An 18927-nucleotide genomic window follows, 5' to 3' on the forward strand; every position below is an offset into this window, starting at 1 on the left:
TGCCTTCTGACAGTGGCCAATCCCAGATGCCCTAGAGGGAGGGAACACAACAGGTAATCCTCACATGATCCCTTCCTTGTCACCCACCTCCAGAAAAACAGAAGCTAGGGACACCATTCCTACCCATCCTGGCTAATAGCCACTGATGGACCTAACCTCTATAAATCTAGCTAGCTCTTTTTTTTAACCCTGTTAAAGTCCTACTATTCACTACATCCTCTGGCAAGGAGTTCCAGAGGTTGACTATGCTCTGAGTTTAAACCTGCTGCCTATTAATTTCATTTGGTGACCCCTAGTTCTTATATTGTGGGAATAAGTGAATAACTTTTCCCTATTCACTTTTTTCTACACCAGTTATGATTTTATAGACCTCTATCATATCCCCCCCCCCCTTAATCTCCTCTTTTCTAAGGTGAGAAGTCCAAGTCTTTTTCATCTCTCTTCCTATGGGACCTGTTCCAACCCCCTAGTCATTTTTGTTGCCCTTTTCTGAACCTTTTTGAGATGAGGCAACCACATCTCGAGGCAGTGTTCAAGACGTGGGCGTACCATGGTTTTATATAGAGGGAATAAGATATTCTCAGTCTTGTTTTCTATCCCCTTTTTAATGATTCCTAACATTCTATTTGCTTTTTTGACCGCTGCTGCACACTGAGTGGATGTTTTCAGAGAACTATTCACAGAAACGCCAAGATCTCTCTCTTGAGTAGTTGTAGCCAAATTAGTCCCCATCATATTATATGTTTAGTTGGGATTATTTTTTTCCAATGTGCATTACTTTACATTTATCAACATTAAATTTTATTTGCCACTTGGTTGCCCAAACACTTAGTTTGGTGAGATCTTTTTGAAGCTCTCCACAGGCTGCTTTGGTCTTAACTATCTTGAGCAGTTTGGGATCATCTGCAAATTTTGATACCTCACTACTTACCCCTATCTCTCAATCATTCATAAATAAGTTGAAGGGCTGGTCCCAGGACAGACCCTTGGGGGACCCTGCTAGTTAACCTTCTCCATTCTGAAAACTTACTATTTATTCCTACCCTTTGTGTCCTGTCTTTTAACCAGTTATCAATTCATGCAAGGAGCTTCCCTCTTATCCCATGACAACTTACTTTACTTAAGAGCCTTTGGTGAGAGACCTTGTCAAAAGCTTTCTGGAAATCAAAGTATACTATATCCACTGGATCCCGCTTGTCCACATGTTTGTTTCCCCCTCAAAGAACTCTGATTAGCAAGTTATGATTTCCCTTTACAGAAACCATGTTCACTTTCCCCCGACAAATTATGTTATCTGTGTGTCTGACAATTTTATTCTTTATTATAGTTTCAACTAATATGCCTGGTATTGATGTTAGACTTACCGGTCTGTAAATGCCAGCATCACCTCTACAGCCCTTTTTAAATATTGGTGTTATGTTAGCTATCTACCAGTCATTAGGTATGGCTGATTTAAAGGATAGGTTATAAACCACAGTTTATAGTTTCACAATTTCACATTTGCCTTTTCAGAACTCTTGAGTGAGAACCATCTGGTTCTGGCGACTTGTTACTGTTAAGTTTATCAATTTGTTCCAAAACCTCCTCTAAAGACAGCTGAATCTGGGACAATTCCTCAAATTTGTCACCTAAAAAGAACGGCTCAGATTTGAGAATCTCCCCTATATCCTCAGCCGTGAAGACGGAAGCAAAGAATTCATTTAGCTTCTCTGTAATGACTATAGTTTTTGAGTGCTTCTTTAGCATCTTGATCATCCAAGGGCCCCACTGGTTGTTTAGCCAGCTTCCTGCTTCTGGTGTACTTAAAAAAAATTTGCTATTACTTTTGGAGGTTTTGGCTAGTTGTTCTTCAGGCTCCTTTTTGGCTTTTCTTATATTTTTACACTTACTTTTATGCTCCTTTCTATTTTCCTCACTAGGATTCAACGTCCACTTTTTAAAAGATGTCTTTTTATCTGTCTCTGCTTCTTTTACTTGGTGAAGCCACGAGGGAACTTTTTTGTTCTCTTACTGTATTTTTAATTTGGGATATACATTTAAGTTGGGCCTCTATTAAAGAAGATTCAACTCCTAAACCTGAGCATTTTGGGATAAGTTAATTGTCTAAAATCCAGTTCCTCAAAGGTATTTAAGTGCCTAGCTGTCAGACTTTTATGAGCATTAGTCATCTAAATGTTTTTGCATATCTGGGCCTGGTATCTGATCTAAGGAGATCCAGGAATAATTTAAATCTATTGACTCTATGTCCTATGCTTTATCTAACTACATCATCATCCTTTGTCTCCTTGACTTGATTATTTATTGCCAAATCTGTCCATTGAAGTTGACTGGCTAAAATAATCACTACCAACTTTGGTGGATTTGCACAAAGAGTAAATTTAGGTTAATGATCTCAGTTGGCTAGTTCCAGTGGAACAGAGGGCATAATTTGGCTCATCGGCTGTGATCGTTTGAGAAACAAAAGTTTCTGAACATAAACTATTGCCCTTTTGTATAATTGTATATAAATGTTTTATGTTAGCAAAAAAAGGGATTAAAAAAAAAATCTCTTCCCGGAAGTCTATACGTTGTTCAGCCAAATTTTAAAGAGAAGATGAATGAGACAGATGATGTGAAATCTATAAGAGCAAATGAGATATCACCTGGAAAACATTAAGCTATTTGATACTGCAGAGCCAAAGCAAACACTATGTATATTTTTTATTTTGACAGAGAGAATTGGCCAGGATTACAAAGTCTAATGAAAATAACAGAAAGGATAGTGGATAAGCCTACTTATTTCCCCTAGACAGCTGGAAAATTTCTGAGTACTTACTAGGTAAAAACAGCTGTATTAAAGCTTGAATTAAAATTTGTATCAAACGTAAAATGTAATGACAATACTAAATATTACAATCTGATGACATTTGGGGTCAGCTAATTGTAATATTCATGGTCGTCTATACTGAAAGGAATTCAATGAGAGTTTTGACATTGACTTCAGTGGGACCCAGATTTTACCCCGAAACTCTAAAAATGAAAATTACTGTAACATTATAAAACCTTTGATAAGTTTCCCTGGGTCAGCAGGGATGGGTGTTTATCCATAGTAGGCAGTATTGAGCTTTTCATTCAATTTCATCCATTCTTGAGACCTATTAAGATGTATTCTACCCATGTTTATGAAAAACAATATTTTCTCCATTTAAGGTTTGATTAAAAGGACAAAGTCTGATCCAGAATTCTCATAAGTTTAATGGAAATATCACTGTTGACTTCAGTTGATGTTGGATTAGGCCCACTATACACAATTAGAAAAAAAAATTGCCGTTGCAGTAGGCAATTCAACTCATTATATTCAGATACCAGACACCCAGACACATTTAGTACCAGAAAGGGGTGTGGGTACAATATTCTCTGGGGCTACGTCTACATTAGCCCCTTTTCCGGAAGGGGCATGTTAATTTCAGAGGTCGTAATAGGGAACTCCGCGGGGGATTTAAATATCCCCCGCGGCATTTAAATAAAAATGTCCGCCGCTTTTTTCCAGCTTTTAGAAAAGCCGGAAAAGAGCGTCTACACTGGCCCCGATCCTCCGGAAAAAAAGCCCTTTTCCTTCAAAGTAGGAATAAGATCCTCCGTAAAAGGGCTTTTTTTCCGGAGGATCGGGGCCAGTGTAGACGCTCTTTTCTAAAAGCCGGAAAAAGGCGGCGGACATTTTTATTTAAATGCCGCGGGGGATATTTAAATCCCCCGCGGATTTCCCTATTACGACCTCTGAAATTAACATGCCCCTTCCGGAAAAGGGGCCAATGTAGACGAGCCCTGGCTGTGTCTAGACTGGCCAGTTTTTCCAGAAAATCAGCCGCTTTTCCGGAAAAACTTGCCAGCTGTCTATACTGGCCGCTTGAATTTCCACAAAAGCACTGACTTCCTACTGTAAGAAATCAGTGCTTCTTGCGGAAATACTATTCTGCTTAGGTTCAGGCAAAAGTCCCTTTTGTGCAAAGCTTTTGTGCAAAAGGGCCAGTGTAGACAGCTAAGATTTGTTTTCCGCAAAAAAGCCCCGATCGCGAAAATGGCGATCGGGACTTTTTTGCAGAAAAGCGCATGTAGATTGGCACGGATGCAATTCCGCAAAAAGTGCTTTTGCGGAAAAGCGTCCGTGCCAATCTAGACGCTTTGTTCTGAAAATGCTTTTAATGGAAAACTTTTCCGTTTAAAGCATTTCCGGAAAATCATGCCAATCTAGACGCAGCCTCTGTTTCCAAATGGCTGCTGTATGCAATAGCACACCTTGGGAATGATTCTCGTCTCAGAGATAAAACACCCCTGTATCTCCTTTGATTTCAGTGAATGGCACCTGGTGTAAAGCAGCATCAGTAAGAGAAGGAACAGACTTCTGTTAGTATTATTCTTAATATTATTGCTGCCATGATATAAAAAAAAAACACCCACAGTAAAGCGATGGATATGAGATGCTATTAATGAGAGGTAAAATAATAACAGTCCTATTTTCTATGTTGTTTTTCATTTCCTACCTTCTGTCTTTTACTTGATTAAATCCAATCAGCTTATTAATATGGCTAGTCACACACATATCAGCAAAGCACATTTTGTAAACAGGAAATACAGGAAAAGCAGCGAGGCAATTTATTCTCTGCTGCAAGCTTTTGGTGCTAGAGTTAGATAGAGCATTTCTGGGCCATTATTTGTGCACGTGTTGTATGGGGTAAGTTTTCATCTAGGTCACATATGGCTACACCTTCCAGTGTTGTGGCCTCTCTTTTTCTGGTCTTTTTCCTGAAATAAATAATAGCTATTTCAAGGAAGGATGAGGTTTGTAGAGTATTTGTGTAGACTCAAAATTTGACTTGACTATAGAATGCAACTGATATGTTTGGGTGCTTACACCCAATTTCTGGCTGGTTATCCTAGCTGTTCCTCTGAACGAGGAATGATTGAATATTGCCACATAGTGTTTGTAAACGTTCTTTTGCATTTTGAACAGCTGTTCAGTTCATTCATGTTTTGCTGCTTCTTTTTATTTACTATTCGTGCACATCTGGACTATCATCATTCTGTTTGCATGACTGTTTGGGGTATTGCTGTAGTATATCCAAATTCCTATATGCACTTGCTAAAGAGATGTACATTTGTAAACAAAATTTGTTATTTGTTCTCTAGTTTGAAATGTTTTATTTATCCAATCAGAAATAACATGTAATTTGGATAAAGAACACACAATTTTTTTCAAATTACAGGCAGTCCCCGGGTTACGTACAAGATAGGGACTGTAGGTTTGTTCTTAAGTTGAATTTGTATGTAAGTCGGAATTGGTACATATTGTACCCCAGGTGTCCCCGATTCAGCCGCTGCTGAAACTGACCAGCAGCTGACTACAGGAAGCCCGAGGCAGAGCTGCTTTGCCCCAGGCTTCCTGGAATCAGCCGCTGATCAGTTTCAGCAGCAGCTGACTTGGGGACACCTGAGGTAGAGCAGCCGGGGTGCTGCCAGGTTGGTCCCTGCAGTGCCGAGGTGCGGCGCTGAGGGGACCAACCCAGCAGTGCCCCAGCTGCTCTGTCCCAGGCGTCCAGATTCAGCCGCTGTTGAAACTGACCAGCAGCGGCTGAATCAGACATACCTGGGGCAGAGCAGCTGGAGTGCTGCTGGGTTGGTCTGGTAGCGCCGACCCTTGGCGCGGCGGGACCAACCCAGCAGCACCCCGGCTGCTCTTCCCCAGGTGTCCCCAAGTCATCTGCTGCTGAAACTGACCAGCGGCTGACTACAGGAAGCTCGAGGCAGAGCTGCTCTGTCCCGGGCTTCCTGGAATCAGCCGCTGATCAGTTTCAACAGCGGCTGAATCTGGACGCCTGGGACAGAGCAGCTGGGGCGCTGCCGGGTAGGTCCCCGCAGCTCCGCACCTCAGCGCTGCGGGGACCAACCCGGCAGGACCCCAGCTGCTCTGCCCCAGGTGTCCCCAAGTCAGCCGCTGCTGAAACTGACCAGCAGCTGATTCCAGGAAGCCTGGGGCAGAGCTCTACCCCAGGCGTCCTGATTCAGCCGCTGCTGAAACTGACCAGCGGCGAGAAAAGCCTGGTCTGCTGGGGGGGGGGGGGGGGGGGCGCGCACTAGCTGTGCCCCCCCCCCCCCCAGCAGACCAGGCTTTTCTCGCCGCGGAGGACGCGGGCGGCAGGACCACCGAGACGCGTCTCGGTGGTCTGCTGGGGGGGGCACAGCTAGTTCGGGGTTCCCTCACCCCGTTCTTAAGTAGGGATCCGATGTAAGTCAGATCCACGTAACCTGGAGACTGCCTGTAAAAGGCTCAGGAGTGACTCACAGGCTAAATATATTTGCATAAATTTTTCACCAAAATATATTTTTACGAATGTATTCTCTGACAGAAAAGAATGGGACTAAATTATTGGATAATTATTCTCACAAAATAATTCTAATATTTCTACTCTGAAACTTATGAAGGGCTGCCTTCCACTATCTAAAAATATGAACTTTGGGTCTCTTTGAAGTGCTGGGTATCTTCTCCCAGGATTTATTTAATTTTATTTTAAATGTCTTGCCAAGGTTTATGTCCTGGCTGGTGGCAGATGACAAACTCCTCCGCATATGGTAGGTACTTTGAGAATCTGTTGTCTCTTACTACTTCCTCCTTTATTTTCTATTCCAATCATCATTTTTCATCCCTAGTTCTAAGCAGCTGTCACATTTCGCAAATAGTAAGCTTGAATGTGGGTGATTTTATCATAACGTTCAGGTTCTCCCACTAACACCTGCAATTTCCTAGTACTTTTTAAACTTTCCTTTGACAACAGCTTTTGCACTTTCTCCAGGTTGTAGGAAGAAGGGGAACAAAAATAGATTTTAGGTGTAGGACTTTCAGTTTGAAATTATGCATGCTCTGTGTCGGAAACTCCTACTATATTCAGTGCAAGCTTATCTAGGTTTCAAGGAAAAAAGGTGGTCGGACTCCAAGTACTGAAAAAGAGTACCAAAAGGAAACCTACATCAAGTTCAGTTATTTCCCTACTGAAATTTGTTTGCCTGGTCTGTGGTCTACATGGGGCCCTTTCTTCCATCTTGCTGCTGCAACTAACTGAGTCAGACATTGATACTTTCAGTGTTTCCATCTTTGATGCTTTTATCATGAATAACATAGTATTTGGTATTGTACTTTAATGATCGGCTGCCGGAATTCTGTGATTATAGGAGAATTTCAAATTTTATTTTGAGTTTTGTGATTGCAAAGAAAAACTTGAGAGTGTGAACCTGAAAGGCTAAAACCCCAGAAGATACAGAAAAATAACCCAACTATTATTAAAGATAACTTTTTAGGTCAACATTATTTTCTTGTGCTTGGAGTTAACAATATTGCCATATCATAGGACAAAGAGTTACAACCATAGGCCTTTCTGTGGTAGGAGTGGGCACATGGAATTCTCCCCTCACACACGAACACACTTAACCCCACTGGCCTGAATAAATCTGCCCCCGTCCTCCTAAATATAGAAGTCAAATACAGTGCAGGGTCTTGATCTGTAGAATAACTGAGTGAATTTGACGGATCTCTAGGGGTATGTCTATACAGCAAAGTTATTTGCAAATAACAGCCCTTATTTTGAAATAACTTTCCTAGGGTCTACGCAGCCAAACGTCTATTTTGAAATAGCGGAACACTTATTTTGAATTTGGTAAACCTCATTCTACGAGGAATAACACCAAATTTGAAATAGCTATTTCGAAATAAGTGCTGTGTAGAGACTTATTTCAAAATAGGGGGCCTCCAGCCTTCCCAGGGTGCCCTGGTGACCACTCCAGCCTCAACCAAGAACACTCCTCTCCCTCCCCATTCCCCGGAGCCCTTAAAGGGGTAAACTCTGGCCACAGTGCCTGTGCCAGCTCCAAGCCTGCCAGCCCAGAACCAGCAGTCACTACCCCTGACCCAGTGACCCCAAAACATGGGCCAGCAAACCACTGGCAGCCAGTCCTCCACTGCTCCCCAGGCGCAGTCTGCCAGCTCCCAGGAGCCTGCCAGGGCCCCGAGAAGGCAGGCACCTTCCTGGTCCAGGGTGGAGATCATGGACCTTATTAAGGTTTGGGGGGGATGCCCTCAACATCCATGATCTCCACACTAGAAGGAGGAATGTGGCCGTCTATAGCAGGATAGCTGGCAGCCTGGCCACTGAAGGCCACATGCGAACCCAGGAGCAGCTTTGCATGACATTCAAGTTGGTCCAGAGATACTCCCAACCCTGAGCCCTGAGATTCCCCTCCCCCTTCTTCCCCATGCTTCCCCCTTCCAGATCCCTCCTCCCAGGTTTCCCCCTCTCTTCTCCCACCCTCTATCCTCCCCTCTTCTACTTCTTTCCCCAGTCTTACCAGAGTTTCATTTCCTCCCCCCCAGTTTTGTTAAATAGAGAGAGTTTGTGTTCATGAAAATACATGTATTTTATTTGACATCAGGAAGGGGGGTTAGGGAGGGGTAAGTGGAAGGACGTGAGGGAGGAATGAGGCACAAGCCCCCAGTGGGGCAGACCAGGGAGGCTTTTAGTGCTCCTCAGGGTGGAAGGTCTCCTGCAGGGCCTCCTGGATACTGACAGCCCCCCGATGGACCTCCCAGATGGCAGGTGCAGAAAGTGCAGCCAGGCTTGCAGCAACGCGTCCAAGAGAAGCACCAGAGTGTCCAGGGGCAGCTCTGATTCCATGCTGCAGAGTGCTATGGTGTCCTGAGTGAGGGCAATCAGAACATGCAGAGACAAAATGTTTTGCTATCCCTCATCAAGGTAGGCAAGCAAGCAGGGAAACCTGAGAACTGACTTTCCCTTTAAGCACAGACCTCAGTTAGCTTCAGGCAGCAGCCCCACACAGTAAGTCCTGCTGGAACTGGTTCCAGACAGCCTTAAATGTGATTCAAAGTCCATTCAGTGTGGACGTGCTATTTCAAAATAGCAAAATGCTATTTTGAAATGTATTGTGTGTAGATGCGTTATTTCAAAATAAGCTATTTTGAAATAACTATTTCAAAATAAGATATTTTTAAATAACACTGTAGTGTAGACATACACTAGGAGATCACAATAGGACCTTCCGTTGAACTTTCACATATTGGCTACATCTAAATTACAGGCTTTTTGTGCAAGAACTGTTTTACATAAGAGTTCTTATGCAAAAGGTCTTGCACAAGGGCGTGTCCACACTGCCATGTGCTTTTGCACAAGAGATGTGCTTTTGTGCAAGAGCGTCCATGGCAGTGTGGACACTCTCTTGCGCTAAAAAGCTCTGATGGCCATTTTAGCCATAGGGGTTTCTTGTGCAAGAAACTCCTGTTGCCTGTCCACACTATCTTCTTGCGCAAGAGCTCTTATTCCTCATGGGGAAAGGAATAACTCTTGCACAAGAAGCCCCCTATTCCGATGCCTTGCTATAAATATATTTGCATAAGAATGCACGCGCAGTGTAGATGATCCGCAAGTTTTTGCGCAACAGCCTGCAGCGTAGATGTAGCCTTAGGGTGCATCAATACAGCGGCGCTATTTTGGGAGACTTCCAGTATCCCGAAATAGCATTTTCCACATCTTGACAGTGCACTGGTATTTTGAAATAGCTTTCAAAATAAGGGGTGCACTATTCCAATGTCCTTGTAAACCTCTTTCCATGAGGATGAAGGGATGTTTCGGAATAGCGCTCTATTTTGAAATACACTCATAGCTCAAATACATGCGTAGTTCAAATTGCATAGCTTAGTTCAAGCTACAGGTGCAGTGTAGATGCATCCTTATTGTCTCATATGCTGAAGTTGTACTTGGGTATCCAGGGAGGCTAAACCAAAACTGGTGTTTGTACAGTCTGCCAATTCCACATATAGGATACCTTCTGATAAGTCATATTCTCTTGCAGAAATAGATCCAGGAGGCATTTACAGCTCCAGAACTTCCTGATAATATCTGCACATACAGACCATCCAGGCTAAAAGCAGCACAAGAAATTAGGGCTAGTGTTTTTTGCTGTTGTGTTAGTTACCAAGGTTAAAAATGTAATGAAGATATTGCTAGAATCATTTCCAATATAATACATAGCATTAGAGCTGGTTGTATCGGTAGAGACTGATGCTATTTTTGCAGTTTGGATTCTGTCTGGAGCTCAGTGATGTGCCATATCATTTGAACTAATTACTCTGAAAAACATGTAGGTGCTGAGCTGTAGATAATAATAGTAATGATAAAAATAAAGAAATGTTAAGTATGTATTTTAATACTCTAATCTTCTAAGAGCCTGGTAAATTATAAGTTTTTTACGCCAAAAAATGCAAAGTCCTTAGAACTTTTTAAACCTTCTTTTGACATTTTCTCTGAGCTGAAATTATTAACACATTGTGTTGGCTTATATATTTATTTTATCTGGTTACTGTATTGCAATCTCTACAAGAAATTAACACATATTTACATAGGTGAGATACTGTAGAAAAACACTGAGTCAAAGCATTCAGTATAGATTGGGTCTAAATAGCTAATATTCAGTTGTTTTGAGACTTATTTTCAGTAGAATATATATCTTAGAAGGAAGAGCTGAGAGTTATCATGGATAAAAAGTAATTGGTGGTGTGATAAAACTTAAATAGTTGCCACAATGCAAGCTAAAACATCTTCATTTCAAAAATCTAACAAGTCACTTTTAAAACCTATTAATTACATCATTATACGTATTTGTCACTTCACTTGCAGCATTTGCTTTGAAATGAGTTGTAGGTATGTGACAGAGGCTAGAAAATATCTTACTGATCTGTTTTATTCCACCTGTCTGCTAAATAAATATATATTAATTGCCTAACATGACATTTCTTACACTTTCCTTATACTTAAATATAGTTCTTTCAAGACTGTTCAATGTGTTTCAAAAGACTCTAACAAGATATGTTATCGTGTTGTCTAATTAGTCCTGTTTTGTTATTGAGAAACATGAAATAGGCCAAAGAGACAGAAATAACTAATACTTTTATTTTCATCTAATGTGTGTCAGCTCTTTTGTAATTAAAATGCTTCTTGTTATTTTTACTATGTTAGCTTGCAAGATAAAGTTTAAACTCATTGTTGGCATTATTTTGCTGTCTATTCAAAGCTAATGAAATTGCTAATCAAATCCATTTCTAAACATGCATCATTAATATTTATAATGCTAGTGAGTTTAGAAAGCAAATACTGTCTTCAGAAGAGGGCCTACCTGCAATGCACAACAGTAAAAACAAAGATGAAAGAAACTTGTAATCCAGGATATCATTTTTAAAAGTACGGTGCACATTTTACATGCTTAGTGTACTGTGTACACTGAAATACAAGTTGAATTCAGCAACTGAGCACTGTGGGGGGAAAAAAACACTAAGGGTACGTCTAGACTACCGCGTTTTGTCGACGGAAGTTTTGTCGACAGATACTGTCGACAAAACTTCAGTCGATAATTTGCGTCCAGACACATGGAGTTCTGTCGACAAAGCAAGCCGCTTTGTCAACAGAACTCCGTAGTCTGGACGCAGTGTTACAGGCAATAACACCTGTCGACAGAGTTCTGTCGACAGAAAGTGTTATGCCTCGTAAAATGAGGTATACCAGCGTCGACAAAACCGCGGAGTTCTGTCGACATGTCGACAGAACTCCGCGGTAGTGTAGACGCTGGTATTGTCCACTTTTGTCGACAAAACTAGGTAGTCTAGACACACCCTAAGACAGAGAACCCTGGTCTACACTAGGGAGTTATTTCAAAACAATAAGAAGAGCATCCACATTGCCAAGCCTGTTATTTTGAAATAAAGGGCTGGTGATTTCGATATAACCTCTGCTTTTCATGAAGAAAAATGCTTATTTCAAAATTGGTATTTTGAAATAGCGTGAGTGTGGACATTTGGCTGCTGCTATTACAAAATAATTGGCCTCCAGAGGCCTCTTACAGTTACACTTGTGGCCACTCTGACCACACTCCATCAACTCCACTGCTCCCTTTTCCCCGTTCTGCCTCCTTCCACATTTCAGTTTCTTCCCTCAGTCACTCCCCTGTTGTATATCCCCCAAATTAAAAATCAGAGTGGTTTGTACAAACAGAAAGGCTTCTGTAGGGAGATGGTGGGCCGTGTGTGGGTGTCCTATCACCTGAAGGCAGGGGCAAGCCATTCGCAGAGCTCCAGGAAGGTGTCCTTCCACATGCAGAATTCTGGAGCCACTTCTGGTCATTCTATCACTACAGGAAAATGTGCTCCCACCAGTCGGAATTGGTCTCCCTCCACTAGAACTGGTGTTCCATAGTGTGCAGGGGATTGAGGGTCATTTGCTGCAGCAGGAGCACCAGGGCCTAGGAGAAGATGTCCCCCAGTCCAGGCCGGTCATTATCATCCTGAAGCAGCATGTGGGCAGTGTGGATAAACTACACTATGAGGAGCAGCATGAGGCCCATGAGCCTGGCACTGCTTTGCAGAAGTTCTGGCTCCATGTCGGAAGTGCTGTGGTGGCTGCCAGAGCAACCACAGCATATGGCGGGAGCTTGGTATCCTGCAAGGGGGGAGCCAGTGGAGAAGTGACGTGTGAGACATGGCTGTAGAGAGGAGCCCCTTGAAGCACATGTCCAAGCTAGCTTCAGCAAGCAGCCACAGGAAATCTCTGCATTCTTATCACCCTTCCCAGAGTGCTTCTGGGGACTTTAAATGCGATTCAGGCTCCAATCAGTGTGGACACGCTATTTTAAAATAATTCTGTGCTATTTTGATGCTGCCTTGTGGAGAGGGCGTGCTATTCCAAAATAGTTATTTGTGGAGTTAGTATTTTGAAATAAGTTATTTCAAAAGAATTTCCTAGTGTAGATGTGCCTTAAGTGACCAAATAGAGAAGACTCATGGGATTATGAGAACCGGGGAGCTGCATCACACTAGATGAAGAAACAGTTTGAAACCCCTTTGTCTGAGCATAGTATATTTTCCAGTTTTGTTAAAGCTCAAAACTTCTGCCACATAAGTCAATGGCAAAATTCCCATTGACCTGATGAGGGAAAAATCTTTCTACAGCATTAGAACGGCATTCTTCATTAAGGCTATGTCCCAAGGCTCTTACTCAGGTTGTTCATTCTCTACTCAGGCAACTCCCATTAAAGCCATTAGAGCAAAAATGTCTGCAGATGTAAGGCAGTTCTGTTTAATTTCATTTCTGAAGTAGTGGAAGAAACATTCTGTAATACTATCCATGTGCCATAATTTGCGACTCCATTAGCTTCAATGTGATTTCACAAGAATAAGCGAGGAGAAAATCTGGTTTCATGCCTTTCCTTTTATCCCCAGTATCTTCTAACGTTATCAAGTCTAAAATCAAAAGTGTGTGTGTGTGTGTGTGTGTGTGTGTGTGTGTGTGTGTGTGTGTGTGTGTGTGTGTGTGTGTGTGTGTGTGGGTGGAGGGGCGATACTCCTCTAACTAGAAATATTTCTCTTAAGAACATTTGTGTTTTGAATTATTTGTTTTTGGCCATGCAATGCTATGCTATGATCCCACACACTAAACATACATTTACAGAAACTAGAGATGGAAAAGAGCTATCATGTGTCACATATCCATCTGCCCCCTAATGCAGGATTATTCCTTGTAATGCACTTGCTATGACTTTACCCAGACTATTTTTAAAGAGGAAAACAGCCATTTAAATATCTTCTGTTACTTGATTTGCAAGATTCTTTCAGAGTCTAATAGCTTCCATGGTTAGAAAGTTTTTTCTGCTACCCACACTAGATTTCACTTTCTTAATTCCATCCAATTCACCATCAGCAGCATTTCAAATCTCAAAGAGGTGCAGATGAAACACCACCTACATCATATTCTCCATTTGCGTTCTTAAGAGGGTCAGGTAATTTTGGGTGCATTTACACTGCACCGTTATTTCAAGATAACTAGCATTATTTCGAAATAACCATGCAAGTGTCTACACAGTTTTGAATTACGGTTGAATTTGAAATAATTTTGACATAACAGATGGCTTATTCCAAAATCTGTAAACCTCATTCTATGAGGAATAACATCTATTCTGAAATAGCTATTTTGAAATAAGGCATATGTCGATGCTCCATTGCTGCTATTTCGAAATATCCCCTCACCAAGGCCATTCTAAGTGCCTCCTCTCCAGTGCCTCTTGGGGCTCTAAATTGAGATAGCACATCTGCATTAGGGAAACCTGCCTCGGACTAATTTGAGGCTTCCCTGCAGTGTAGAGGCCACATCTGGAGTATTGTGTCCAGTTCTGGGCTCCCCACTACAAAAAGGATGCGGACGCATTGGAGAGGGTCCAGCGGAGGGCAACCAAAATGATTAGGGGGCTGGAGCATATGACCTACGAGGAGAGGCTGAGGGACTTGGGTCTGTTTAGTCTGCAGAAGCGAAGAGTGAGGGGGGATTTGATAGCAGCCTTCAACTTCCTGAAGGGAGGTTCCAAAGAGGATGGGGAAGGCTGTTCTCAGTAGTGACAGATGGCAGAACAAGGAGCAATGGTCTCAAGTTGTGGTGGAAGAGGTCCAGATTGGATATTAGGAAAAACTATTTTACTAGGAGGGTAGTGAAGCATTGGAATGGGTTAACTGGGGAAGTAGTGGAGTCTCCATCCCTAGAGGTATTTAAATCTCGGCTTGACAAGGCCCTGGCCAGGTTGATTTAGATGGGATTGGTCCTGCCTAGAGGGGGGGCTGGACTTGATGACCTTCTGGGGTCTCTTCCAGTTCTATGATTCTATGATAAGGGGATGGTTGGATGAAATAACATGATCTTGGTAACTAATTGACCATTCATTATCAGTTGGAAATAGGTCAATGGAGGGATGATAGGAGTTGCTATAGGGAACTTTCTGGGTGTCTGGCTGGTGAGTCTTGCCCACATGCTCAGGATTTAGCTGATTGCCATATTTGGGGTCGGGAAGGAATTTTCCTCCAGGGTAGATTGGCAGAGGCCCTGGAGGTTTTTCGCCTTCCTCTGTAGCATTGGGCACAGATCACAGCTGGAGGACTCTCTGCATGTTGGGGCCTTCGAAGTATTTGAAGGCTTCAATATCTGAGATATAGGTGAGAGGATTATTCTAGGAGGGGTGGGTGAGATTCTGTGGCCTGCACTGTGCAGGGGGTCAGACTAGATGATCATAATGGTCCCTTCTGACCTTAAAAGTCTATGAGTCTATGAGTAGACATGCTATTTCGAACTAATCATGCAGTGTAGATGTATCTTCTGTGTCATAAGTGATTACATCACACCATGAAACTTCTGGTCACACCACATAGTCACTGACCATGCAATAGCATTCTTTAGTAAGTACAATTTGTAATTTGTTTGTTATCTTTTATGCCGTTCAGGCTTTATTTTAGCATGAACCTCAGAATTTGGCCCACTGCCTTTTTTAGAAATGACCAAGAAGAAAAAATGTGAGTGCAGTTAAAATGTCCATATAAACAGAATTTCATTCAGAGTAAGATTTGGTTAGAGTTTAGAATTATTCTTTGTTCCTATCTGTGTCTTACCTGACTATAGCATGTTTGATTCACAGGTATATCTATATTTCAAATATATCCAAACCATATGTGTTTATTAGAAGCCCTGTTTTACCCTAATAAAGGTAGATAACGGGGGGGGGGGGGGATTCTGAAATTTGCAAATTCCTTCTTCAACTGAGTTGAATTTGGATAACAAAATCAGATTAAATTTCTCTTACCCCTCATTCATTAAATACTTCTCTACTGTTGGTTAATAAAACTAGAGCTTGGCAAGGACCAGGTGACTAATTGGTTCTACAGTCTCATTGGCTTAAAAACAGAAGAAAACTAATGATGCACTCAGTAGACACTTCTCAGTTTGCACATGTTCACCCAAGGCAGTGGACATCTGTTTATGACAGATCATGCTGAGAAATAGCCTAGATAGTGTCATCTTTCATCTTAACAAGTATTGGAAATAGTCATTAACAATCTTGATTTATGAATTTTGTCCTTGCTTTTCTTTGAATATTTTGTCAGCTATTATTTACTTTATTTGTTAAATAGAATTAATGTCATTTATCTGTTTATTATTGTGCTTTTAAGACATACCCATTTTCCACAGAAAAAGCAATGAGTAGGGAATGTAACAATCACTTTAGTAGGTCCTTTTGCAGGGCTGGCTGAAACTGATGAACACTTTTCTGCACAATTTTCCTGTAACATTCTTCTCTTTGGTTCTCTCTCACACTTCCACTTTAAAAGCCTTAATATTTCTCCAGAAATTGGCTTGTGGAATCCACTAATGTTTGAGTTTCACAAATGTGAAATTTCTTTGGTAATTATAGCTGGACGTGAGAGAATAGGAGTGATAGAGCAAAACGCTGAGGCTACGTCTAAACTGCAGGCTGCTTGTGCAAGAAGCTTTTTGCAGAAGAGATCCTCCATAAAAACTTCTTGCGCAAGAGCACGTCCGCACTGCAAAAGTACATTAGATGCTCTCTTGCAAGAAAGCTCTACTTGCTATTAACAGAATGGGCACCAGGACACTTGTGCTTCTTCCGATAGGCTGTAATGTAGACGTAGCCTGAGAGTTCTATTGTTGGAAACTGTGTGTTCTATTGTTGGGAATTGTGTGTTTGTTGAAGTAGAAGCAGTAACACTTTTCAAGCTGCTAGGAAGCCCTCATTGGCATTTTCTTGATGATTCATTGACCAGCATCATTCCTCCTTTTAAAGATGGACAAACAATTGTCATTAAACAACATATATACGGTATCCTGCCCTGGTCCAGTCCTGGAATCAGCCATGATCAAACTGCAATTGTCATGAATGTGTTCAATTTGTAAGATGTTATTTTGGTGAAGATATTTCAGACTGAGTGGCTCATGAACTGTTTACTGCTTTTCCTTTGAACACATGATATCAGATCTGTGTGACCAGTCACCTAAGCAACAAGGGATTGCTTCTATTCCTTGAAGTGATAGAATCACATTTATAAACTACACAATTCTGAAGGGACTTGTTTCCTTCACAAAGGAAACTTTGGAGATTAAAGTAACTATATCAATGGGACCCAAATTCACCATCCACCATCGTTATAATACAAAGTTTGCTGTCATGTATGTTCATAAAAATTAATAAAAGGGGGTGTGAATACATTCAAAATGGCTAAAAATTTTATTTTTGTACTATTCTTCTTGCTTGAGCCCTCCCTAACTTTCTGCAGCTTCCCTTATTTCCATGAGCTTTCCCTTAGGAGTAAATAGCACATGACTTTAATGGCTAAAGTAACGATGAAAAAAATCATGTTTTGTGTCAAAAGTCATCCTAACTATCCTGGATATATGACATTGCTATCAAACATTTTTGGTGAATGAAAAGAAAATGATCGTTTTAGTATGAAATGTTATGTACGACTAAACTGAAGATGCATTATTTGTTTTGATTTCCTTTTTATACATGAGTATAGCCAAGTAGAAGACAGTCTGTATGCAAAATGCCACACACTGTGTACTGAGGATTTGACTCTATACAACTGTAGTAGCTCAATTACTTCAGTAGAAAACTAAGTTATTAATGTTATTCACTAAACTTAGTTCAAGAGCCAAAATTTATTATTATTATTATTGATATCCTGTCTTCTTTTTTGGAATTAGTGAATGAAAAACTTTCTATTTACTCTCAAGAGTCTTTGGTTAATCACTATGAAATCTCACAAGAAGTGACATTAAGAACAGGAACTGAAGTACCTATGGAAGCCTAGTATACTTGCAAATTGACATAATGAAGAAAACTCATAGAATTAGGTCTATATGTTCATAGGGAAGGTACTCTGGGTGAAATCCTAGCCGCATTCAATTTAACAGCAAAACTGTCACTACCTTGAATAGATCCAGGATTCCACCTTTTGTTTGCTTAGTTGCATCACAATTCATCTTTTTTGTTCACTCTTCTTTATATTGTCAATGAAGATGTACAACAGAACTGAAAATAATTTAAATAATAAAAATCAGAGGCTGCAAGTGCTAGAGTTTCAACAACATCAACAAACAGATCCCATTTTCATTAAGAAAAATATTTTACATTTCCCATGTAAAGTGACAAATTCTCTTTGGAGAATTGAGCGAGTCTAGAAAAATCAAGGATGGTGACACATGGGAAAGAGTGCTCAGCTAAGGGTACGTCTAGACTACCGCGTTTTGTCGACGGAAGTTTTGTCGACAGATACTGTCGACAAAACTTCCGTCGACAATTTGCGTCCAGACACATGGAGTTCTGTCGACAAAGCAAGCCGCTTTGTCGACAGAACTCCGTAGTCTGGATGCAACGTTACAGGCAATAACACCTTTTGTCGACAGAAGTCTGTCGACAGAAGGTGTTTTGCCTCGTAAAATGAGGTATACCAGCGTCGACAAAACCGCGGAATTCTGTCAACGTTATGTCGACAGAACTCCGCGGTAGTGTAGACGCTGGTATTGTTTTGTCGGCAAAAGTCCACTTTTGTCGATAAAACTAGGTAGTCTAGACACACCCTAATATACAGTGTATCAGGTTCATAATCTAAAAAGGTCAAAACACCTTACTGCTAACTTTAGCTATGTAGGTTTTTTTTTAATGGTTAGATATCAAACATTTATTTTAAATATTAGAATTTGAATAATTGAAGTTTGGCACATTACAAACATGATTACACTTTACCTTGAGTACAAAACTATAACTATTTACATGTGGCAATGAGATTTTTCAAATGTGTGAAGGTGCTGATTTGGGGCTCTCTGTAGTTTCACAATCATAAGAAAAACGTTAAAAATGAGGTTACATTGTTTTTTTCCCCACATACATACTTTTGGAAGCATATGTTTCCAGTAAATCTTATATGTATGCAATATCCTCTTAGTAAAAAGACTACACATCCAAACCTTAAAGGTTGTATTTGAAAGGATTACAGTGATTCTGAAT

General features: G+C 41.1%; 1 long non-coding RNA gene across 1 annotated transcript in view; it reads right to left on the bottom strand.

Moving 5' to 3' along the window:
- LOC142830319 (uncharacterized) overlaps positions 1-18927 on the bottom strand; it is a 114002-nt gene that overhangs the window by 10759 nt on the left and 84316 nt on the right. Inside the window, exon 2 of the long non-coding RNA XR_012905487.2 lies at positions 17850-17952. This is a non-coding gene — a long non-coding RNA (uncharacterized LOC142830319). The remainder of the gene's footprint in view (positions 1-17849; positions 17953-18927) is intronic.

The sequence above is a fragment of the Pelodiscus sinensis genome, chromosome 7 (genome assembly GCF_052426305.1).
Source record: "Pelodiscus sinensis isolate ZL-2025 chromosome 7, ASM5242630v1, whole genome shotgun sequence".
In the NCBI taxonomy this organism is placed as follows: Eukaryota; Metazoa; Chordata; order Testudines; family Trionychidae; genus Pelodiscus; species Pelodiscus sinensis.